Source organism: Ambystoma mexicanum, chromosome 8 (assembly GCF_040938575.1).
Source record: "Ambystoma mexicanum isolate Mex_15411 chromosome 8, UKY_AmexF1_1, whole genome shotgun sequence".
In the NCBI taxonomy this organism is placed as follows: Eukaryota; Metazoa; Chordata; class Amphibia; order Caudata; family Ambystomatidae; genus Ambystoma; species Ambystoma mexicanum.
In genome coordinates this window covers 1665485859-1665511569 of record NC_090929.1, presented here as the reverse complement: position 1 = coordinate 1665511569, position 25711 = coordinate 1665485859, and the positions used below count along the sequence as shown (strand labels likewise).

At 46.6% G+C, this 25711-nt stretch overlaps 1 protein-coding gene across 4 annotated transcripts in view; it reads right to left on the bottom strand.

Annotated features, from left to right (window-relative positions):
• Positions 1–25711, bottom strand: part of INPP5F (inositol polyphosphate-5-phosphatase F) — a 2244937-nt gene that overhangs the window by 370260 nt on the left and 1848966 nt on the right. The window lies entirely within an intron of this gene.

Here is a 25711-nt window from a genome sequence, read left to right as displayed (position 1 = left end):
AATAATGATATTCCTCCATGTTAGGGTAGGATACAGATGTTAGGGTAAGATACAGACACCTATCTGTTAATAAATTAGCTAGTTCTAGTCTACTGATATCACCCAGACAGACATTTTGTTCAGGCCTGTTCACATTTAAAATAACATGAAGCATGCCAGTCAGCATGCTAGTTTTCTTTCAAAACTTGTAACACAGAAAAATCTGCCTCATATTCCCATAGGTGACAAACTTGTCAAAGGAAAATAACATGGTGACTGGTAGGCTGCATTTTCTTATTTCACTGTAGTGACTACTGTATTTCTAGTCCACAATCCCCTTTTGTACATACGTATGGGTGTCTGCCAGAGGGACAGAAACTGGGACTTTTGCACAGCAATTCACCATCAAATGTATATGTAGGTGCTGAGGATGGTCTGACTTACAATGCCCTTCTGGTCCTTTTTCCCTGAAATAGTTGGGCTACATAATATCTTATTAGGGAGATGGATGGCAGCTATATGGAAGGAAGATGATTATGGACTAGGGATTATGACTACAGTAAATAACTTTTTTATTCCAATGCCGCATCACCATTTCTCCATACTTGTGAGAGAATAGCAAGCATGGCTCGTCTTCGTAGAGAAAGTAGCCTAGGCAAAGAGGCTCTGAAGGCCTGCCTGCCCGAAGCTACCATTTGATCTTGCACTGGTGTCCTATGTGACGAATCCCTAGAAGTCGTCACTTCACCCCAAGGGGGAGCCTCTTTCCATGAGACCATGGAGGTGAGGCTGCTACCCAACAGTCCCCCTGGGGGTGGTACTCAGCAGGAGGATGTCATGGGGAGAGACTACCCCTCTGGGGACAAGGACGACCATTTAGGGAGAACGCAGCATAACCACCTCACACCATTGTTAGGCAGAATCCTGTGCAGTTCTCTTGGAGACCACTGCAAGAGGATTAAGACTACAGGAGTAAGCAGTAAACCCAATTGGTAGCAGTCTGTACCACCCAGATTTACCTGGTAGCTGTGGTTGAGCAGTCAGACTTCTCTCAAGAAGAGTTAGGCAGTATACAGAGGATACACAATAGGGCCAAAAACACAGTAGAACAAGCAAACACTGACCAGAGCTTTGTATCAAAAGTATATAATTATTTATTTAACACACTCTTTAGAAAATACACTAGCACTATTAATCAAAGCAAGTTCCAAACACAATCAGAAAAGTATACACACCTTCCTTAGCAATTATTAGACAAGTCTAAGTCAAAACACCACTTTTTGTCAAAACAGAGGTAAGCGTGTAACTTAGATGGCACTGCAATAATTAAGTAAAAGGGAGAGAAAAAGGCAGGTCATTAAAATAAAACAGTTCCCAACACCTTTAAAAGACCAAAACAAGTTAGTGAAGGAAGAGTCTACTGTAGAGCCAAAGTTCATAGGCCAGGCCCACTTTAAATGGAGCAAGGTGAAATGAAGTAGATGTGGCTACTTTCCTTACTACATCCCCTGTGACATATCTTTGAAAAGCGACAGCCTCAGCCCTCGCTCGGACAGGACTAGCATGGAGGCCCTTACAGGGAGCATTGCATGATTTGAAAATGCAAGATACAACCCAACAAGCAATTTAGGCCTTGCTGTCTGTAAAGACTGGAGGGGGGTGTCTGTACTCCTGCTCTCTAAATGGCAGAGGAGAGGCACAGAGGACCCCAGCCAAGATTCTCTATAAGGTAGCGCTGGTCGAGCAATCAAGGCCTAGCTTCTCAGGAGGTGATGCAGGCTGGTTCTTAAGTACAGTGTAGTCCCCGAGCCCCTACAAAGAAATGTCCACACACTGTATTAGTTAAAACACAGTCTTTATATAATTAATATTCAAGGTTATGTACACTATCACAATAACTCACTTTGTGCTCAGAAAATCCACAATGGCAAATATATAACGTTCTAAAGTGGTACCACAATTATTATCAGATCTCATTAAAGTGCATCAACTATACTCTGGTCAAATGTCACACAGATCAAGGAATAAAAGTAACCAACAATAGATTTAGGAGGAAAGCAGTTGGTTAGAACAATGGGCAGAATATTGATTCCTACCAACTAGGCATAATTCTGTGTGGAGATCCCCCCCCCTCCCCACCTGGGCAACCTGTAAATTAAAGATATATCACAAGCCCAGTCCATATATTTTTCTATAAGTCTTATTTCCTTCTTTAAGGTTTCTACCCCCCCAATGTACCCGGTAGAGCAGAGTTCTTCAATGAGGCATCGATGGATCCTTCTTGAGTGACTCCCATTAAAGCAGGAGCCGCGGATCGTCAAGAGGCGTCGAAGGTGGTGAACTTGCCGTGGACGCCGTTGATGAAAAGTTTGATGGTGCCGAGACCACGGCGTCGATTTAGGCGGTGCTCGTCGGCGAAGTCCTGCGAAAATGAGGTGTGCAGGGCACCTCAGTGTTTGATAGTTCAGGACCGCAAAGAGTTTCTGAAGAACTGTGGCCCGACAACGGCGGCGAGTCGTCAAAGTCTTTGTGGTCTTCGGGTGGCGGGAAACCCACCGGCGGATGCTCCTCGGCGCGTCAACGGCCTGGCCTTCTCCGGTGGGATAAGGCGGGCAGCGGTGTGGACGAGCGTGTCCGTGAATCAAAAGTCTTAGGCAAAGGAGCGTGCGGCTCCGGTCGTCGGTGGCACAGCGTCAAGCGGTCCCCTCTTCTGGGAAACCTGGCTTCGACAGGCCTCCAGCGGTTACGGCGATACTCAGAACCCTGGTCGACGGCATTGACCTTCGACAGCGTCGATGTCCGGGTGCTTTACCTCGTTCTCCTCGGCGGTCCCCGTCTCCACTCGGCAGCCTTCCGAGGGTATGACTTACAGGGAGCTTCGGCGATGATTAGCGGTGCTCAATGGTCCCTCGGAGCACAGGAAGAGGGCGCCTAACCAGGTCCTCTCTTCGATCAGTCCCTGATCAACTCAACAGCTTTCGGATCGGGTCGAAACAAATGCAGCAGCAGTTCTTCTTCCAGCTGGGCGTCAAGGATAAGCATTCCAGTTACTCTTCAAGTGTCAACTCAGCTTCTGAACAAGAATTCTAGCAGTGAGAGTCCCCCAGATATACTAGTTGATCAGCCATTAATTCTGCTCGGTCACACTCAGGCAACCAATTGGTCAGAAGGGCATTCATGCAGGCAGGCAGCCAATCAGGTGCATAGTGCATTCAGGCCATTCACTTCTCTCTAGACACTCACAACAAGTTATGTGTATTGGGATAAGTACCCAGCCTTTCAACACTCCACACTGCATTCATACCAGTTTCGGGCAGGGCTGTCTCAGTCATTGTGTCAAACCCCAGAAACTAGACATCCACAACAAGAAGTGCATATTGGTCACACACTCCATTCACCCAGGTCCCACCCACAGGGTGTACCCACAACATACAGTCATTGGGAAGGCTCCAGCCAGTCTGGCCTGGACTTCACAACACCACCATATATGTAACTTCCACCCAACAGCCAGTCAGTGGGAAGGGACAGAGTCGGGGCTTCCCAGGACTTTGGGAAAACAAGGTAACAGGCAATAGAAAGCAAGAGGCCACATGGGCCATCTTGTTTCCTATCAGGAATCAACTGATTCCACTGGCATGGTCTGGGTATCCCAAAATGGAGGATACTCAGAGCACCTGTCAAATTCAGCATGGAGCTGTCACCAGCCTATACCCCTGCTCTGTGGGCCACATGCAGGTGCCCAAAAAACATACACTAGGGGCACAGAGTTGTACCCCCACCCATGGGTGCCATAAGAGTATCCCATGGGTCTGTACACCAAACCAAAAGAGAGCTGCACCGCCAGGAGTCCCACATGAACTCCTGCGCGGAAAACAAGATAGAACACACGATAAAGAGCAGTAAAGGACAAGGATTTGGAGGCCCTGTCCCTCCGATGCATTTCCAGTATCACACTGTCCAGCTACAAACTGACAGGAACTGACAAATGTTACAAACAGATTATCATCTTCTCTAAAGCACTTAGTCCTATCTAGGTCAAATTCATGGTGAACATCAAGAGCATGTACGGTCCACTTAACCTCCGACTGATGTGCAAGAAGGAAGGTGGGAAAATCCAACTACAGGTTAATGTGAAAGGATGATACCACTTTTGGTAAAAAAAGACTGGTTGTGTACACAGGGCCATCATGTAGCTACGAAACGGAACACGGCTCAGATGTGGGCAGGACTTGTATTTTCTTGATGCTTCTGGCAGACCCCACTGTCACCAAAAAGGCAGTTTTCAAAGCCAGCAGTTTGGTATCAGTTGTTGCCATAGGTTCGAATGGTTTATGTGAAGTCACAGATAGCCTGAATGAAGAACCAACTTGCAAAGACAGTTCAAGGGTTTTTGTTTAGTTAAAGTGGGCTTGGCATAATAGCCATCCCAATTTCTTTTAAAAAGGAAGAGGTCCCACCCTACCCCAGGCATCCCTCGACCCCAGGCTGATCCTAGAAATCAGTAACCCAAACTATCTATAAAGCTATCTGACTATTGGAGTTGGCCCAAAGGCAAAAGCCTTTTCTATCCTATCTTCCTCAGGGACCCATCTATAGTTTCCTAACCAAAGATCTCCCCCCTATGATTGATTTGTGCCCGAAGACACCCTGCGTTTCACCCTTGCTCCTGTTGTTCCTATCCTTATTTCTATTACTTGCCATCTGACCCCTTCACTATCCTTTTTCCTCCTGCACCCACCATCTCCCCTCATTTTGCCTCAGGCTCCTACTATCCCTCCGATCTTACTCCCTCCTACCATTTCTCCCTCTGTGCATTACTACGCCCCCCGAGTCATTCTACCACTCTTCCCACACTACTCTCGCCACACTACTGTACTCCTCCCACCTTTCTTCCCTTAACCACTCTTTCCCTTCCTCGCTCACACCTTCTCATTTGCTTTCTACTTATTCCTACTACACCTTTCATACACACGCATATTTACATGCAGTACCAGTTACTCTTACTAAAAAAATACCTCACCTTGCATACTGTCTGAAATATCCTCCTGCATGCTCCTTCGCACAGTCATTTTTATGCCTAATCTCTTTGTCTGCTACCTCCTTTGTCCTCACCAAACAACTCAAAACTTACTGTCTCCCATCTCTTCCTTTATACTTCCCTCTTGCTATCCATTGGTTATCCACCCTCACTAGTTCCCCGGACCAATTTTCTTCTACTCTCGCCACCCAGAAGGCGTTAAAAACAGGAGATACAAAAGTGTGCTTAAGTCCCACCCCTTTTCCACCTGCGGGTCTGCTGGGATTCAGTAATGGCTGCCGAGTTGATTTTGTCTGGCACTGAAGGTTCAATTTGTGTGACGGCCTCGTAGGCCTGTCTGTCCACTGGAGAGCCTTTCCACAGCTCTCTCTCAGCCTAGGTACAGTGTCTGGTAAATCCCAATTCCTGTGTGGGCCAGTATGGCTTGTTAGTTTGAAAGTGTTCAGTGTATAGGTGTCCCTCCGCTGCTTCTGGTTCGTACAGAGTCACTCCCTCACTGTTCTGTAAACTGCCGGTTCCCAGGCCGCCAAGTGTTGGTGATTGCTCGTAGGGAATCTTCTATTCTATCCGTCAAGGTGCTTCTCCTTTCAGGAATGTTCGAGGCAGTCATTTTTCTGAAACAAAATAAAAAGTGTGGCCAGCATCATGCAAGAAAGGTATGGTTTGAGTGTCAGTGGAACTGTCGGCAAGCAGGCTGGCGCTATGAGAAGGGACAGGGATTGGGGCCCTCCCAACTGCCACCTTCCCACTCTGGGGAAGAACCGACACTGCTTTCCACCTGCTTTCCACCTTTCCCAGGCTGAGAGGGGCTTCTGTCCCAGTTTGACAAGATCAGCTTATTGACCATGTCAGCGTGAGAAGAAAGGAAACGCTATATTCAGGTCCCATAATATGCATGTTTTTTAAGGGTGGGTAAAGGTTCAGAAGGATGTCAAAATGTCATTTTTCTACGGGGTCAGATACAGAGAAAGTCAATAGCTCAGAGTTTGTGTAAGCACCTACAACCTCTAAATTAATGTGTCCAAGAAGAACGGCAATAAGTTGCCCCCCCCCCCATCTAAGGACCAGGGACAGTAACAGAGCCTCTTACTCCTATACTTATTTCTGATGAAGTGTCTCATGACAGCCAGAATGTTTATGTTGTCGTAGTGCTATTTATTTTAAAGACAAGGGGCTATGAATCGAGTGGCCTAAAGCATGCCCCCCTTCCAAGCCTGAAGGGATAAGTCTGTTTTGATCAATGCTTCATAAAGCGAGTCCCAGATGAGAATTCTGCAGAGGAATGTTGTTCCAGGAACATCACATCTTTTCATAGAAAAACAGGGAAGTCGACCAAGTGGTGATCCAGGAGCCAATTCCATGACTAAGCCAGGTGCTGAAGGATTCTCCTCAACCTGAGGGTTACAGAGAGGTACCACCGCACACAAGAGGCCATGAGAGGCAACAATGTCTAAAGCTACAAGACAAAGAATGAGGTCTTGATAAAAAGTGACGAATTGCCTCTTTTTGTCCAGTTGCAGAGTTTGTTAAAGACACTTGGGCCACACTGAGGCCAAAGGGAAGCACTCTGTATTGGAAGTGCCTTCCCATCATGGATAGGGGATGGAATTTCCGATGGAAAGACCAAATAGGTAAGCATCCTTAAGGTTCACTGAACCAAACCAATCTCCTTGATGTGGGCACTGTGAGAAACCTGAAGGTGTCTCACCCGCTAGTCCCCAGGGATCTGTCATCCACGTGGCCAGGAAATGGCCATCACTTTTGGATCCAGTTCCTGGGGGTGGACCAATGCAGGAAGATCACCTGGATGGGGTGTCTTCAGGGAGTTGAAGCGGGGCACTGGATGGCGAAACGCAGTTTCCCCTTCCCTATAACACCTTTGCCCCATCCTACAAGATAGGATACTTAGGGATTCAACCCCCACCCCCTTTCCGCCACAAACACTCTCTGACAGACAACTCACTGTGAGGGAAAACGGACTACCACCCTAGCCGTATACCCGACATGTTCCATCATGATGGTCCGGCAAGGTCAGGAAATTACTGATCCTTACACATGCCTGACTTCCATCACACTTCCCCACATGGATAAAAGGCGGAGCACAAGAGCACACTCTGAGCGAGGCAAAGCACACTAGGGAGCAGCCGTTCCAAGATGGCAGTTTAATACAAGGTGGTAGACGGCAAGACCGAAAATGAATACAAAGGAACTTTTCACCGAAAGACCGTAACTTTTATGAGCCTTAGAGAATAGAAAACATAAGAAATGGAATCAAAGGAGAAGACTCCTGCATTGTGTGTCGGAGGTACACGGGGCTCTCCCGTGTCAATAGTGAAGGCGAGGAGAAGCGATTTCTGCCGTGGTACTGTCCTTGGCTCCTACAACAAAGAAAAGCCAGTGAAGGCAGCACAGCCGGTGAGTTGGGGAGACTGATACCAATGTGGGATGTCTGGAACCTAAGGTTGCAAGCAGCAACCATGTATGAAGGAATTTGAAGAGGACAGTGCATGAAGCGAATGTGGCAAGTGATGCATACATAATTAATGCACTAAATGAGTGACTGAACTTTGAATCAAAGATAAATACCGTAAACAGTGGTCCGGCACAATGTGTGTGTTCATTCAAAAGTCTCTGTTAGGTATTCAAACTCAAAGGGGACAAATGTAAAGAGAAGGAATTGTAAAATCGAAGTGGTCCTGCAACAGGTCAAGCTAAACTCTGCGAACATTCGAAAGTATTCGATACTTGATTGAAATTTGTCTGAGCCCGGCTGAACCTCGTGTCACCCAAAAGAATATCCTACGAATATTGTGCTAAAGAGATCTGAGCACGACTGAGGGGGATCCGGGTGAATAGTGAATCACCTACAGGGAATACTTGTAGAAATCTAAAGAGGAAAAGAACTTAGCATTTTTGTTTGGTTGCATCAGGCCCTCTGAATGAAGAGACTTTGAGGAGGAAAGAGACTTGCATACAGTAACAAGGCATAAAATAAGCGGTATCGCATCACAATTTGCAATACAATACTGCTGTTTTGCTGTATATTTAATAAATCATGTCGCGCCAACTGCGATATTATTCATGATTCATTAAATATACAGCAAAAGATTGTACCTTAACTCTGCGCCTGAGTCTGTGTACAGCGTGCACAGCAGGCGAGGCAGAAGAACCTGGGGCTGGGCTCATAACATTGTATCAATGTTATGAGCCCAGCCCAGCTCGGAGGCAACGTCATCGCGTGAGAGGAGGATCTCAGTCCCCGTCTCACACTCGGCTCTGGCGTTTCAGGTAAGGAGTGCTTAGGGGAGGTTTGGGTGGGCGAGCCGGGCCCGTTTTACATTCATGTTTCATGGGGTGGGGGGGTTGGGTGTTTAGCAAGTGGGCATCCTGGGAAGAAATATTTCTCCCGCCTCTTCGGGTGGGAGAAATATTAATTCCAGCCATACTTGCTATTACCCAGCACCTCAGTAACACAGCATGCTCGTAGAAGGCTTTAAAATAGGGAGAAATATTATTGTCAGCCACTTGCTAAAACCAGCACCCGCAGTAATAACGCAGCCTGCTCGCAGAAGACCTTTGCAAAAGTCTTCTGCGAGCAGGCTGTGTTATTACTGTGAGTGCTGGAGGGTGTTAGAGAGTGGCAGGCAATAATATTTCACCAGCAACAGGCCCGGCTGAAGATGTGTGCCACCCGGCCCACCACTGCTGAGGGTGAAAAGTGGTGCAGGGTCAGACTGGGGAATACAGTAACTGACTAAGGCACCAACGAAAAAGTGCTCCACAGATGCAAATGGGAATTTATTCCTTTAGTGACGCTGTTTGAACACATTTTAGAGAATATTTATTCAGCAACACTGGTCAGAACTATAATAGTCCAGTTGAGTAACTCTTCAAACTGGCCCACATTGGCAAAAAAGGTGGACCACTAATTTGACCCAAAAAACAGGCCCACGCAGTTTGGAGAAGGCCTTTCAAAAGGTCTTCTGCGAGCAGGCTGTGTTATTACTGCGGGTGCTGGTGTTAGCAAGTGGCTGAGAATAATATTTCTCCCGCCGAATCGGGCGGGAGAAATATTATTGCCAGCCACTCTCTAACACCCAGCACTCGCAGTAATAACGCAGCCTGCTCACAGAAGGCCTTTGAAAAATGTTTCTGTGAGCAGCAACAGGCCCGGCTCATGATGTGTGCCTCCCCCGGTCCTCCACTGCTGAGGGTGGAAAGTGGTGCAGGGTCAGACTGGGGCATACAATAATTGTCTCGGGCACAAACTAAAAAGTGCTCCATAGTTGCAAATGGGAATTCATTCCTTTTGTGACGCTGTTTGAATAACCGAAGGGGGAGGTTTCTGATCAAATGTGATTCAAATTGTACATTTTAGAGAATATTTATTCAACAACACTGGTCAAAACTATTAGTCACAATATAGTCCAGTAACGCATCAAACTGGACCACATTGGCAAAAAAGGTGGCCCACTTTGACCTAAAAAATGGGCCCACACAAGCATTTTGCGTTTTTGGTTAAGCCATGGGCCTATTGCCCTATAGGCCAGTCAGAGCCTGCAATGGTGCATGGAGATTAGCTGCCGAATTTATCACGAGCCAGGCAGCCAGAGCCAGTAGGAAGCTTTACACTGGCCATAACTTTAATGTGAGCATTGCAAAGCGCATATTAAAAGCCCCAGAATGACAATTGTGACGTTTTTTGCTGTGCTTTGCGGACTGGAAACATGGGGGAAGTTGCTGGACTCCCTCCCGCCAGAGGCTCGAGTCCTCTTTGGTTTGTAAAGGCGAAAGGCCCCAACGCTGTCCCTGATTGCTGGGCTGGGTGTTAGCAAGTGGCTGCGCTAGCATTTATTTCTCCAACCTGTTCAGGTGGGAGAAATATTTTCACTCCATAGCGGGTGCTGAGGGGCCCTGTTGATTCTCGAGCCCCCCTCCCGTCCCCCCCGAGTGAGTGTGCATTGTTGTGGGTAATGAGTTGCTTTTTGCCTATTTTGTAGGAATTGGTCTGAGTGTAGAGGAAGATTAGGCAGAGAGGACCATCCCACTGTGACTTGATAACAACGTGCCTGAGAGGTAAGCAAAGCCTAGCCCAACCTTTTGTTCTAGAAATATCTTTTTAGTTGTAGACTATTCAAAGGCCTTCTGCAAGCAGGATGTGGTATTGGTGCAGGTGGCCACGCTGTATTCAGGGTATTGCAAATACTCCCCCAAAGGTGGTTGCTTCGAGTGATTTGTGTTCTTTGCAAATAAACAACCATTTGTAGTTCTTGAACCAAAAGAAATATGTGTACTAATTAGAGCTTGGAAGGTATGTGGTAAGTTGCTTAAATTGCTGGCAAATTCTAGCTTCACTGCTTAAGCAAACTGTGTGATCCTGGGAAAATCATTTGACCCAACCCAGCCACACCAGTGTGCTGGCAAGAACAGAAATGTGCATGATTTATCCTTCGGCAGTGTTGGTGGCCTGATGGGCATTACATTGCACAATTTGCTGCTAACTTGCCACTCAATACTTCCCACAATGCCACGGAGTCACAAAATGTGGTGACTTTGTGCCATAGGTTTAGAGAAGAGATTTCCGACCTCTTGGGCACCCTGATGATTTTTCTATTGGCTTTTAGGTGTCTGATGGCACTCCCTCTTTAGATTATTTATTTTGATCTTTTAAATCTCACTTTTTGTTGACTTGCAACCAAAAATGGATGGGTATGTTAACTTGTTGGGCCCATTTGTCTCGCAGATGCATGAGACTTTACGGCACTAGTAACTGGTAGGTGCTGCATCAGGGCCTCACTGACCTGGGCAGACCAAGAGACTGGCATCTGGATATTTGGTTCTGCAGAATAAGATAACTAATGTCCCCAATTTGTCACAAACTCCTTGTAGCTGCTGTCTTCATCTTGGGGAGTTGCTTGTGACTGTTAAATGCCAGAACACTAGCTAAATGAAACTTGATAATAAAATAAAAATGACACACTAACAATTGCATCTTTATTGATGTCGTGTTGACAATTTGATGGACACTGCACTATGCACCACTGACTGCTGCATGACCCAGTTGCATAGAGCCTTGAACTGGAAAAAAAACTGAGCTTTTTTTTTTTAAAGTCAGATCTATTTATGTGGTCCATTCATGCAGTGAACCTTTACATTTTACAGACACTCATTGCACTAAAGTATTACTTGAGAGGTACATAGAAATGCTGTATTCTTGCTAATTGTTTGTCTTGGGGTAAAACTAACTTTGGGTGACATTTAAAATAGGAGTACAAAATAGCTAATCAAATACGTTTATTTGCTCATCAAAAATTTTTAAATAGCAAATTCTGCTAATCAATTTTTGAAAACTAATTTATGCCTTGATACAGAAGGTCCCGATGTTATGATTGAGCTGTATCCTCATAGTAAAGAAGCCTTGTCTAGTGCTAAAAATGTGGGGAAGGGAGGCCAATGGCCTGAACATCATGACATATCATTTTGAACACTTCTTTCTTTTTGTAACATTATCCCCCACACTGTTCGTATTTAGAAGTAAGGATTGACAGTAGGTTTTTAGTATAGGGCCTTTTATTTTGACAAGACACCACGAAGACTGCATTATTATTCTTTGATGGTCCTACCTTGCTCCTATCGCTAGATATAGATTTAGATAGGCGTTTATCATACCCTTGGTGAGGTCCAATACACACCCTTGAACTGTGGTCACTTGTGTCTGTCTTACTGTTGATACCATACCTTCCTTACATCACCTAGAATTGTTCAAAGGTTAGGAAAATGTTGAGCTGGGAGTGGTCCATAACTGTCCTCAGGCCTGCAAGATGCTTTATTGTGATGGGCCACAGCCTGAAAGAACTTCCCAGGTATGGGCCTCCTCTGCCACTCATCTGAAGTTGCCTTGAACCTCCAGAAGCAGGGAAGCCAAACCCACCTGACAAAGAGGGGGGACTAAGGAGAAGCAGGGTGGAGGAACAATCTGTTTCCCATAGAAACCACAGGTATAACCAAAAGGTCTGTCCAAATTGATATCCAGCCTGCTTAGAACTCTGAGACCAGCCCCCGACAAGGGACATGTGGGCCCCATATATTGGAAAGTGCATCATATTGCCCCATCCAAAACCCCTTTCTGTCACCTCCAACGTACTGGTCTTTACCATCCTGCAGTTGCTATGCTCGCTGCTCCTTTTCAGGTTAAGTTGCTGCATTTCCTGAAAATTCCACACTCTCCCTTCCATCTTTTGTGCTCCTTGTTTCATCAGGAAGAACCCCCTGCAAGGTTGCAGCATGACTGATACAAAAGTCCTGGTGCCACATCACATCCTGGTGAGTAGTAGCTGTCGGGAGCGGGATGGGATGGAGGGGAATTTCATTTTGGACTGTGTGAGAGGAGTCTGGGTCTTGTGGAAAGCCCACAGGCCACTAAGCATAGTACCCGAGCATGTAAGGCTTGAGGCATCTCTCGCCTGCTGTGAGGCAGGCATGGTATCACAGGTAGACACTGACACAAGAGCTGCAAGTTTCAAAACCTTTATTGATGTGCAGCTGGGATTCCAGCAGGGACTGGGTATGGCTGAGCAGTCTCTTAATCTTTATCCAATAGCTGCACACTCCATTAATTTTAAGGAGGAATCCATCTACTTGGCTTTCATGGATCTGTGCACAGCCTTCGACAGACTGCATAAATCAACAAAGGTCAGTGTTGCTAATGGAGAAAAAATATTTTTTTGTCCATTATATTTTGTGGTGAATCAGGAGTGCGCCAGGGATGTGTCCTGGCTCTGCTTCTCTTCTGCCTAAATGTCAAAATCTCCATAAAGATTTTTTAAATTCTTCTCCTGACACTGTGCTTATGGCTCGAGCCCTGTAGCGACTGATCTCTGATTATGTCTGCTTTATGGGTGGGTTGGACTTAGTGGTTAATGCCACAAAGTCAGTGGAGACGGCCTGTTGGAAGGGTAGGCGAAAGATAAAATTCAGGGCCATGCACTGTGGGAGTACTGTGATTCCCAGGGTTGACTATTTTGACTACCTGGGGGTCATATTCTCCTTCAGCTTATGTGCCTCCGCCCATATAACAAAACAGGCTGTCCGCTTTATTCAAGCGCTGTGGGCGGGGTCTTACGGGCTTTGGCAAATATTAGGGCTAGACCAGTTGACCTGATAGTCAAATTGTATAAGGGTAGAGCTGCCGTGGTTGCTAGATTTGGGATGGAGCTCTGGAGTTACTCGAATGTTTTCCCCATCCAAATTGTGGAAAACCTTGTTTATTAAGAAAATACTGGGTCTGCCGCCATCAGCACCAAATGTTGGTGTGTATATGGAATTAGGCGGCAGACCAATTGGCGATGTGATCTTTTTGCTGCCTGTTATTCATTGGCTTAGACTGTAGGGCAATGAGAGAGCTAACCTTATCCATAAGTTGATTATTTATCTGATAGCCAAGGATGATGGTGGCAAAGTCCCATGGCTGTGTCACATTAAGAAACAAGTGAGGTAATGCCTCACAATTGAGAGTCCTAATCCCACATCTTAGATCACAGAAAGATTTACACTGGGTAGATCTTGATAATTATCTCCATCCTGCTACAGGTGGAGAATGGTTTTGGGTTCCCAGACCAAAACTACTTAAGAGGATACTGAATCACCCCATACTAGGAACCCTGTGGAGTATCTGGAGACAGGGCAGAGGGATGAAGGGCATCACAACATAGCCCTCCCCACTAGCTCATCTGTGGGTGCCAGGAATTTGCAAAGCCATACCAGAACCCGCAAGGTATCAAGCTTGGTATGAGGCTGGGCTAGAAAGAGCAGGACAGCTGTGGAAACCGGGATCCTTTCTCACCATACAGGATCTCGAAGCATTAGGGCTCTGTTCGCTCCCAATATTTTTATACCTACAACTGAAAGGGATTGGAACCAGAATAATCTGGAGAGACAAATTACAGAGAGAACTCACACCCTTCGAGAAAGTGCTGGACACTGGTTCCGACTCCAACGGGCTAATAGGTGCACTCTACAGAGCACTAAAAGAAACTGAGTGATCCCCATCAGACAAATTGAGGGAGAAATGGGAAAGGGACTTGGGGAGGGAAATAAAACCGAATGCTTGGCTCCAAATATGCAGGAGAACCTTGCAAACATTAAATGCCCGTCAATACAAACCCCATGCCATAAAACTTCTTTACACATGGCAATACGACCCGGTAAGGCTGGCAAAAATGTACCAGGGAACGAGCCCCCTTTGTTGGCGTAATTGTGGGATGAATGCTACCTACTGGCACATGTGGTGGGGGTGCACAGCGGTACAGTCATATTGGGATGAGGTCCTAAACTGGGATGAGGTCCTAAGCTGGATCAAAGATCTAGATGGAGTGACCAGGGAGAAAGTACCAATGCTAATGCTTTTTGACTTAGTAGAACAAGACGATGAACTCACCAAAATGCAGAGGACACATGGCCTACTACTGGCCACAAGAGCATGCCTTACCATGTTCTGGAAAAGAGCACTTCTCCCAAATAAAACTGAATGGACCAATGTAGCTCATAATTTATACTGCAAGGATCGCCTCACTGTGGCCATTTATGGAGGCCGCACCTCCATTGACACGGAATGGGCTGACTTCCGTCTACAATATTACCAATGAAACATAGCATGCAACAACACCTAGCTATGATGTCACACCAGGAAGCTGCAACCAAATACCTATGATGATGTATACACCTATATATAAATGAACGCCTGAGACTATGTCGAAGATTCATTATGCAATGTTGTAAATTAAACTAGCAAATGTCTGGGTCTGAAAAGAAATGTGAGGAGGGGGCAGGGTGATGGTCGAGGGAAAGGAATGAGGTAAAAGCTGTGATACACCTGCATGACTAATTCGCACATTTTTCGTTATGTTATTGTTATCTCAGTTGTCGGATCACATGATGCCTATGTACGATGTGATTTTGAAAAATTAAATGGAAAAAAATAAAAGAAACAAGTGAGGTCCATTAATAATATACATTTATTTCCACCTTCCAATGTGCTCTCTTGTGGTGAGGTAAAGCTGTGGACTGTCTGCTCATATGAATATGTCAAGGTCAACAGAGAAAGTGCAGAGTTGCAGAAACCAGAGAACAGAGGGCTTATGACCATTATGTCCCCAGGCATACAGAGATATTTGTTGTGGGACGAATCTCCTGCAGACTGTGTCCTTATAACCAGGGCATGGTTTGACTGTGCCCAATTACGGGCAGTGGTGGCAGCCTGGTCTGGGGAAGGTGGTAATCGGTCTTGCCCTCTGGGCGATGCTCCACATGAGGATCTGGCTCATTTGGCATTTTTTTGTCCTGCTTATGTCAATGTGAGAAGCTCTTTGTTGCGTTCATTGCTATGCGAATTGGGCTTTGCCCAGTATCGACCTGCCCTCATTTATTTTCTATGGGTGGACTGGCCACGGGTGGGCTGGTCTTTGCTACCGTATTTGAAATCTGCACTCTATATAAGGAAACGTCTGCTTAGAAATATGAATTGAACTGAGGACTAGTTTGCTAATCTAATGTGATTGACATTTGGAGGGTGTAATTTGTACTGTATTTGAATATGTGTTATATTTTGTAGTGTTTTTATGGAATGTTTTGTACATTTCCGAAAATAAACATGATGTTGATGGTTTAAAAGGGGTTGTAAAACTCCTATCTTGTCCTATAACCAAGATGGGAGTAGTCTCGACCATCAATCAAAAAGAAAATACAGTGCTTAGTCAAAATGAAATGGTCTATACTAATAAACCTAATGCCAGCCCTCTTTCTAATACAATAAATGTGTAAAGGGAATGTGTAATGCAAAAAGGAAAATCAGTGTTCAAAAAAAATGTGAGTATGGCTGAGTAAACTCCCCTCCCCACGTTTTGTAGCACAGGGTAAGGTGGCACACTTGTACCTTGCGACACACTCTAGCTTTGGGCACAAGGATGCAGTCTGTTTCGTGGACCAGGGCCCACTTGGCCTTCCATGAAAAATCACAAATTTATCCGCTAAACCTCTCGGCTTTCTATCACTCCAGCCCAGGACACCTTTTAACTTGCAATACAGTTCAACACAAGTTTGCTTCCCTTTGGTTACCACAATTCAGTACAGGTTTCCATCTGCCGGGCTCAAACCTTTCAATCAAAATGAGTGGGGTTCCCTTCCCCATGCTTCAATCACACATCCATAGGCTTCCCTCTGTCGGGCTCAAGCCTCGTTTCACATTCCTTCCACTCTCGAAGACTTTCAAAGCTTTTGCTCTTACCTCAGCATGACCACTTCAACCTTCTTTCCTTAAACGTCACTTTTTCTCTCCACAACAAGACCTCTTGGTAAATGTAGTTTCAAGTACAGTGCTTATTTCAAAGTTCAAAGATCTCTCTCACATCCAGGTTTCCCTCTGCCAGGATCAAACCTACAGGTTTCCCTCTGCCAGGATCAAACCTACAGGTTTCCCTCTGCCAGGATCAAACCCAACAGTTCCAATCTTGCATCTCAGTTTCATTCTCTTCCCGCTGATTCTACGGCATCACACATTTCACAAAGACTTTTGATTGAGCAATCTTCTTTCCATCAGCGTAATTTTAGGGGGGGGGGACAGGTGTGTTTGTCCCCCCCGACTTTCATGGGATACCATGTTGTCCTAATTCATTTGGCTGGGGCACCTTTTCTTCAGATGTCATGCCCCCCCCAACATTTTCAGCAAAGTTACTCCACTGCTTCTTTCGCCGGACCACTCGGCTACTTTGCATCTTTAATTTATAGTTCTTTACAATGCTTTGTTTCTCTTGCGTCTTATTAGCTCATCTGCAACCTTCATTAGTTAGATACTGTTGCCATCAAGTTTCATTAACAGAAACCGGACTTTCATTGCTTTTATCAACTCAGATTACTGGCTCTGTTAATTCATTTTTGTCTTTCACGGCTTTGATCCTGAAGTCAAGGCTGATACCACAACTGCTGTTGCACCTTCCCAACTATGCCGTGTGTCTCAGTGTTCCACCTTTTAACCATGTGGGGAGAGCTAATAGGTACCAGGTGTGTGTGATTTAAAGTGTCTTAACCTGCCTAATCTTATTAGTGTGACATATTCAATGAATTACATGGGTGGTACTCCTTTCAGTCTCAGACCTACTCTACCTCTGCTCAGTGTTTGTGTAGGAAAGGCGCAGGGATCTGGGAAGTTGGAATATCCTATAAAATAGGATGGGATAGGGGTATTCAGACATTCTTCCCCCATTCCCCAGGGAACCCTTACCCAGGTGATCCTCCCGCACTTGTCCACTCCCAGGGACTGGATCCAAAGGCGATGGCTGGGCCCTGGCCAACTGAGTAAGGGATTCTCGGGGTCTAGGCAGTGAAACACCCTCTGGTTTTTCACACTGCCAACCAATATACTAAGGAAGGTGAAATGGGTGACTGGGGACCTCACATTTCAAACAGCCCTTCTGAACCAAAATGTCATACCTTCTATAACCCTCAGCAGGTAGCTAAATGTAATGTCTGCAGTTTCCAACTGCCCCTTTTCTTCTTGCAGATGTGTTTTTGTTCCTCATGGGATACAATGTATTTATTTGAGGTATAAAGAGAGAAAGAAAAAGAGAGAGAGAGCGAGAAAGAGAGAAAGAGAAAGAAAGAGTGGGGTTGATAGGTAGCATTCTGAGCAAAAGAAATAGAATCTGCCAACAAATGGCCTGGGGTAGAATTGCAGAGTTGCAGTCTGTTTTGCTTTGTAAGGCCTACTCCGCTTTAGCCCCCAACTGACTGACTCCCCTCTAAGATCTCCTACCACTTTTCACTACACCCCTCGATCCCCCACAGACCGGCGCCACAGGCCTAGCAATTAGCACATCAACAGTAACCAAATCACGATTAAGCTCTTTTCTTTAGCCCTTTCATAACCTCCCACATCAGCGGCTAACCAGACCCAAAGTGCTGCAGTGTATATGATCCTGACTTCACTAGGAGGATACACAAGGCTTCTCTGCCAAACCCATAGAAATGGATGAACAATTACTGTGCGAAAAGTTCTGGTTCTGTCCTCCTCGGGCAGACATTCACATGCATGGAGAAAATGGGAAAGAACAAGGACGTATGACAGGTGTCATGCGACTATGTGAGACACCTACTTCATATTGCCTTCTTTACAGATTAGTAATATTTTCTTAACCAGCCGATGACCGTGTTAGGCAGAATTATATGCAGTACCCATTGGGAACACCACACACAATTAAGACTACAAGTGACAGTACAATTTCACCTTTGGTACAAGCCTGTACTACACAGTTATATGGTGGTAGCAGTAGCGGAACAGCCAGACTTATCTCAAAGGTAAGTGAGCAGTATCAAATAGTTACACAAAGGACAGCAATTACTATGATTCAGGCAAACACTGACTCAAGGTTTTCAAGTAAAAGAATATACATTTATTTCACTCTTCAGTTGTATAACAGTACACTATTATAAGCAGTCTAAATAAATTAAGCTCACAAAATGAAGTGAGAGCAAAATGGTACTCCAGCAATTTAAAAGGGAGGGAAAAACAAAGTTATTAGAAATTAGGTCAAACCAACAGGTAAGTACTCAGGGCAATTGAACAAGAGGAACTACAGAGATAGAATCAGGTAGAAAAGGCTTAGGGCCAAAGTCAATGGACCTCATTACATGGTAGGCGGTGAGCCATGGCGCTATTAGCGCCATGGCTCATGCCGGTAAAATACTGGCACCGCCTTGGTGGAAAGGGGATTTACCGCCCCATTCCAAGGTTGGAGGGGCCGTAAATCCCCCTTCCACCATTGCCCTTCCCCATTCCCATTTCTGCCCCATAGGGCTCTATGGGAATGGGGAAGGGACTAATTACGGCACTGCAATTTTGCGGCGCCGTAATTAGCTCCGAGGTCCCTTAGCGGGTTGGATTTTAACGCCTGCAAAAAGCAGGCGTTAAATCCCCCAACCCGCAAAGGGACCTCGTAGTAAGGCGGTAAGGATTTACCGGTACCGGTATTTTACCGGTAACAGTATTTTACCGGTACCGGTAAATCCTTACCGCCATCCGTGTAATGAGGCCCAATGGGTCAAAAGTCTTTTGCTCAAGATCACACAGTTCAGGGTAGTTCGCAGTAAAGTTCGTGGCACGGTTTCCAGATGAGGTTGGTTGATATAAAAGTTAGTTCAAAGAAAAGAGAAGGACAAGCCCTCGGATTGGAGAAAGATTTCAAACACTTTCACTGCGGTTGAACGAAACGGACAACTGGATTTGCACAGTACCTTAAAACGGAGAGGGAGCTGTAGCTGAGGCGGACGTTCCTGGTAGTTCCTGCAGGCTCACGGTTCCTGAAGCGACTGTTGGACTGACAAGAAGTAAGAAGACTGGAGGGTTCTGCACTACCCAAGGAAGAAACTAGCAGCAGAGCAAAGCAACAAATAAAAGATGCGCTCCTTAAAACCCAAGCAGGGTCCGACTTTCCTGGCTATCCAGCCCACTGTAGCTCTGTACAGCCAATTCGAACAGAGGAGGGGTCCTGGCTTGTAGTTTGGGCGAACTGGTTAGTCCCACCAGCTCAAGGTAAGAAGTGTTCTGGAGGATCTTCTCTGTCGTCGGATTCTGGAGATTCGGACCTGCAGCAGGGCTTCACCGGGAGGTTCAGTCGTTGTAGGGGTCCTCTTCTGCCAGTTCCTCGTTGGTTCTTTCGTTCCAGTGGCAAGACTGCCTTTCCAGTCCCACAGACCTGCTTTTTATGCAGTTTTCCCCCATTCATACAGCCTGCCTGTCAATCACACAGCAGGGTGGCTGTCCTGGCAAGGACTGTCCCCTCATCCAATCAAACAGGAGTGCGACTTGGGTTACCAAGGGAACCCATGGCAGGGGTCCGAAGATCCCTCCCGCACATCCTGCCTACCAGCCGGAGCCAAAATAAAATTTATTTGGTCAAGCGGGTTTATGTCTGAGGCTAACATAATAGCCTAAAACAATACCAAGTTCATATAAGATAATTGCGGTAGAAAAGTTAGGGTACATACCACTGCCACCAGCCAAGTCTCAATGTAAAGGGAGCGTAACAATGCTCCAAGAGGCACAGACAAAAAGGGAAAAAGAGTTAACCCTTTCCAATACTCCATGTAAGATGGGGTGTACTGGGTCAGTGGTTTAAAGTGACTAAGGTAAACTTAATGGCAACTTTACCCTTTTCTGGGGGACAGTAGTCGGCCCCAGGAAATGGAGTCGGTGGGACGTCTCAAAGACAACCCTCAGGCATCAGAAATACGATTACGGTGAGTAATGTATCCCTTCTGAGGCTTGTGGAATCTGCTTAGATCACATGCTGTGCATAGATTAGCGAGCAGTGTTAGAAGAAGGAGGTGGGATGTGAAAAGGGTCATGGGCAAATAAAGGTCTTAGAAACCGCTTGTCCCACTTGAGTATCTGTCTTGGAATGAGTGTCAATGCAGTAGTGCTGAGTAAAAGTGTGAATACAGCTCCAGGTAGCTGCTTTGCAAATGGTGTCAAGGGGTACATTTGCAATGAAAGCCAGAATGGCCCCAATACCTCTTGTAGAGTGGGCTCTTGGCGTGAAAGGCAGAGTCTTTTCAGAAAGGGAGTAACACAGCTGGATACAATTTATAACCCACTTAGAGATGGCACCTTTAGATACGCGATCTCCCTCTCTGCCTGTAGCTACGGAGACAAACAGTTGGTCTATTTTCCTTAGCGGCCTAGTCTTGTCTACATAGTATAGGACGGCCCTGCGCACGTCTAGGGTGTGTAGTTTCACCTCAGCAGAACTTTGGGGTTCTTGGAAGAAAGCCGGAAGCTGGATGGACTGGTTAACGTGGAATTACGAATAAACTAGGTAAAAACCTAGGGTGTGTTCGTAAAACCAGTTTATCTTTATGAACAGTAAAGAAAGGATCCTGCACTGACAGAGCCTGAATTTCACTGACCCTTCTTATAGATGTAATGGCTACTAAGAAGGCAGTTTTATGTGTCAGGTGTTTGAGACTGCTTTTATGCATGGGCTCGAAAGAGGGCCCATGAGTTTAGCAAGCACCACATTAAGGTCCCATCCTGGTGGTGGGTTAGAAATTGGAGGGTGGAGACTCTTTACCCCTTCCATGAAGGCTTTAACCACTGGTACTTTTCACCAGAACACCTTGTTATGGGAGGTGGTATATGCTGACATTCCGGCCAGGTGTTCTTTTACTGAGTTAAATACCAACCCTGCGTCCAGCAGGTGGAGCATGTAGGTGACAATAGTGGAAGGAGTACAATCAACAGGGTCGATTTGTTTATTTTGGCACCAAATAACGAATCTTTTCCATTTGTCAAAGCAGCAGTGCCTCGTGTTTGGCTTCCTAGATTCCTTTAGGATGCCCATACATCTCTGAGGTAAATTGAGATGTCCAAACTCTATGACCTCAGGAGCCATGCTGCCAAGTTCATTGAGCTGGGCTGAGGATGCACTATTTGACCTTGGCGCTGGGACAGTAGGTTGTACCAGCACGGGAGTCTGATGGGTTCACACAACGCTAGTCTGCTTAAGTGTGGGAGCCACGCTTGCCTCGCCCACATGGGAGCAACTAGGATGAGCGTCATTGATTCCCTGTGCATCTTGTTGACCACCTTCCTCTTGAGAGGGGTTGGTGGAAAAGCGTGCGCAAACATCCCTGACTAGTTCATCCACAGGGCGTTCCCCTTGGAGGCTGGCTGAGGGAACCTGGTTGCGAATCCTGGGCATTGCCTGTTTTCGCTTGTGGCGAATAGGTCTGTAGTGGGGAAACCCCACTGTGAGAAGATGTCTTCTACAACTTCTCTGTGTAGACACCATTCGTGTTCTTTTGGTAGGGGATCTCTGCTCAAAGCGTCCGCTAGTGAATTGAGATCCCCTGGAACATGTTGAGATGACAGGTAGATGTTCCGTCTGTGTGCCCACATCCAAATTTTCTGGGCAAGCTTGGACAGATTTGGCGAACGAGTCCCTCCCTGCTTGTTTAGGTAAAACATTGCTGTTGTGCTGTCTGTCAAGATCTGCACTGACAGGTTCACAAGGTGGGGCTCGAACGCTTGAAGCGCTTTGAATACTGCCAGAAGCTCTAGCAGGTTGATATGCTTCTTGACCACTGTGTGAGACCAGAGACCCTGAGCTGTGTGGTGAAGAAGGTGTGCTCCCCACCCTGACAGGGATGCGTCTGTTGTGACTACAGCCTGTACCTCGGGATCGTATAAGGGTTTCCCCTTTGACAGGTTCTCTCTTGTCCACCAGTGAAGACCTTGTACAAGCGTTGGCAAAACGACCACTACATCGTCCCACTGACCACTTGTCTGAGACCACTGTTTCACCAACCATTCTTGCATGGGACGCAAGCGCAGGCGCACGCGGGGGACCAGGTAAATACATGATGCCATCATGCCTAGCAAACGCATCGCTTTGCACACCGTTATCTGGCAACTGGGCTGATATAGAGGAATTTGCAGCAGTAGATTCCGAATTCTTTCCTCTGATGGAAAGGCCAACCCCTCTTAAGTGTTTAGGGCAGCTCCTAAGAACTGTTTGGAGGTGCTTGGCACCAGGCTGGATTTTTTTCTCGTTTATGGAGAAACCCAATTCGAAGAGGAGGTCGATCGTTCTCTGAATTTTTGATCTGAAAATTACTGGGGTCTCCCCCGTGACGAGCCAGTCGCCCAGGTAAGGGTACACTGGGATTGCCTCCCTGCATAGGTGTGCCGCCGCCACCGCCAGTACCTTGGTGAATACCTTTGGAGCCGAGGCTATATTGAAGGGCAGCACCTTGAACTGGTAGTGCTGACTGTCCACCTTGAAGCGCAAAAACCTTCTGTGCGGTGGGAACATGGAAATATGAAAATAGGCATCTTTCATGTCTAATGTTGCCATGTAATCCCCCTTTTTTTAGGAGGGGATTACCTCTTGGAGAGTAGTCATGCGAAATTTTTGGGGCTTGACATACTTGTTTGCAGGGCGTAAGTCCAATACTGGGTGCATTGTCAAAACTTTTTTTGGCACAAGGAAGTAAGTTGAATAAATACCCTTGTTTACCTGGTGTCCAGGGACGAGTACTATCGCGTCCTTTGCTAGAAGATTGACGATCTCCTCGAGGAGGATCTTCTGGTGGTCTAAGGAATGTACTTTTTGACGTGGAGGGTGGTTTCGGGGACGCTCTAATAGTTCTATGCAGTATCTTGCAGACACTGTGGACAGCACCCATCTGTCTGATGGGATCCCTTCCCAAGCTTGGGTGAAGTTGGTAATGCGCCCCCCTACTGCAGATGCGTGGGAAGGGACCTTGATCGCGGTGTCACTGTTTTGCGGGAGGCGTGCCGCCTCTGCTGGGGCTGCCTCTACCCTTACCACGGCCCCTCTTGTTTCCCCTGTTGTAACTCTGGGTAGACTGCTGGTTGTTACCCCATGATGTACCCTGCCTGTTACGCTCACCTGGTATCCACAGGGACGCCACCCAGCCGGGTTACTCGCTGGGATGCTTCTCAGTTTTGCCCTGATGTGGTCTGCGGGGAAGGTTCTGCCTTAAAATACAGGAGGACTGTGTTCAAGACTGACCGACGGGGGTAAGTATCCTCCCTCCACCCCCGTATGATTTCAGTCCCTCTGGCGCTCTCTCCTCACCTTGTGGTAGAATTAGGCGTGCTCTCCGTCCTGCCTTCTTTGCAGGGGCGCGTTGTCTTTCTTGGGCGAGTGCGGTCCAGTTACTTCACTGACGCTGGCCAGTTTGATATTGTTCAGGTAGGTCTTATTGCTGTTCTTTAGTTTTGTTGCTATCCTGCATGTCTTTCTTTGTTTAAAATGTCTCTTTTTTCTCCCTTAGGTATGCGGAGCTTCAGCGCGGCGAACTGGCTAGGTTGAGCCCCGCTGGTAAATGATGGCGCCTTAAGAGCGCTATGATGGGGTAAGTAAGCTCTATGCGCAGCGCTGCGAAGTCTTGCCTTTGCTAACCTGTGCTTTCCTTCCTTGTAGGTCGCAGTGTTCTTCAGCGCGAGTGGAAAGTCCGGAGTGGTGCCAGCCGAGAGCGACCAGCCAAGTAAGCCTTTTGAGCAGTTCGTAATTTGTAAATGTCTCTACTGCTTTCTTTAATGTTGCCTCCATCTTCCTCTTTCAGATCGTTCTGTCCGGGAGGCGTGCAGATTCGAGGAAGCTGTTCTCAGTAGCTGCAAGTGTTTAAAGATGAAGACTACAGGTAAGATGCTGCTGCTTATGATGTTCCATTTGTCTCCTTGCAGGTTCTGCTTCTTCGAGGTTCGAGGGAATAGCTGGACACGGTGAGCGTCACGTTGCAAGCTGCAAAGTAAGACGAAGCGTGCTGTCTTGCTCGGGTGTGGTTTAAATAGCCCCCACAAAATAGTCCAGGTAAAGTAGTGCCTAGGCTCCCACACCCAAAACACTAAATCGCATAGCTTGGTTTTTAGGAACCAAGCTATGTGGATGCCTCCATGTTGGCTGACAATACAATAAAGTAGTTCCCAAGCACATTGTCTTTCATGGTGTATGAGCCTGGCGCCATAGGCGCCAGGACTGGCCCCATGAGGGCTTTTGAAGAGGATGCCAGGCTCTAGAGGCCCGAGTCCTAACTCCACCTGAGGGAACAAAGGAACACAAGCTCAATTACCCCTCTTTTTGTCCGCCTCGCAGCAGGGCAGGGACAGAGGGATTTTTTGGATAGATATATTTCTTGTCTATCTGAGAGTCGCATAAAAATATTTCATTATTCAGAGGGTAGTCACAGTAAAAAACATATTTTAATAGTATAATTTATTAAATTTTTTTACTGTGATTACCCTCTGAATAATGAAATATTTTTATGCGACTCTCAGATAGACAAGAAATATATCTATCCAAAAATCCCTCTGTCCCTGCCCTGCTGCGAGGCGGACAAAAAGAGGGGTAATTGAGCTTGTGTTCCTTTGTTCCCTCTGTAAGAACCAAGTCCCGTTTTCAGCTCAATCCCCCTTTACCAAAAAATTGGGACTTACCCTCCTTTATACACTAACTCCACCTGGCCAATGGGTTTGCCAGAGGGGGTTTTGGGTGAGGGTCGTGACACTGCCCCTGAGAATAGTTGGAGCCGCTTTGTGAATTTTGGCCACGTGGGCGACGAAATTACCATTCCCCCTTTGATTGGGGGGTGTGTTGGTCAACTGTCCCAAGGATTTCAGAGTCTCATACTCATCTTTGGCATTTTTTAATGCGTCCTCTACCGCCTTGCCAAACAGTAGATTAGGCTACACCGGCATGTCGATTAAGGATGCTTGTGTCTCGGGTTTAAACCCTGACTGTCTTAACCAAGCATGCCTCTTAATGACAGTGCTCTCTGCTATTAGCCTGCCAGCGTTATCCGCGGCATCAAAGGTTGCCTTAAGGATGCAACCGGACACGGCTCTCCCCTCCGACGCAACCTGTGCCAACTGGCGCCTTTAAGGGTTCCGGTGGGGAGTCGATGAGTGCAGCAACTTGCTTCCACGGGTGGCGGTTGTAACTAGCCAGCAGAGTGGTGGAGTTGGGAATCCTTGCCTGGAAGGCGGAAGTGGAGGCTACCTTCCTTCCCAACCTGTAGATCTTCTTGCTCTCCTTGTCGGGGGGAGCCTCAGATGAAGATAGGGGCGTTCCTGCCCTCTTCCGGGTATTAGTCACTACCAGGGAGTCCGGTTTCAGT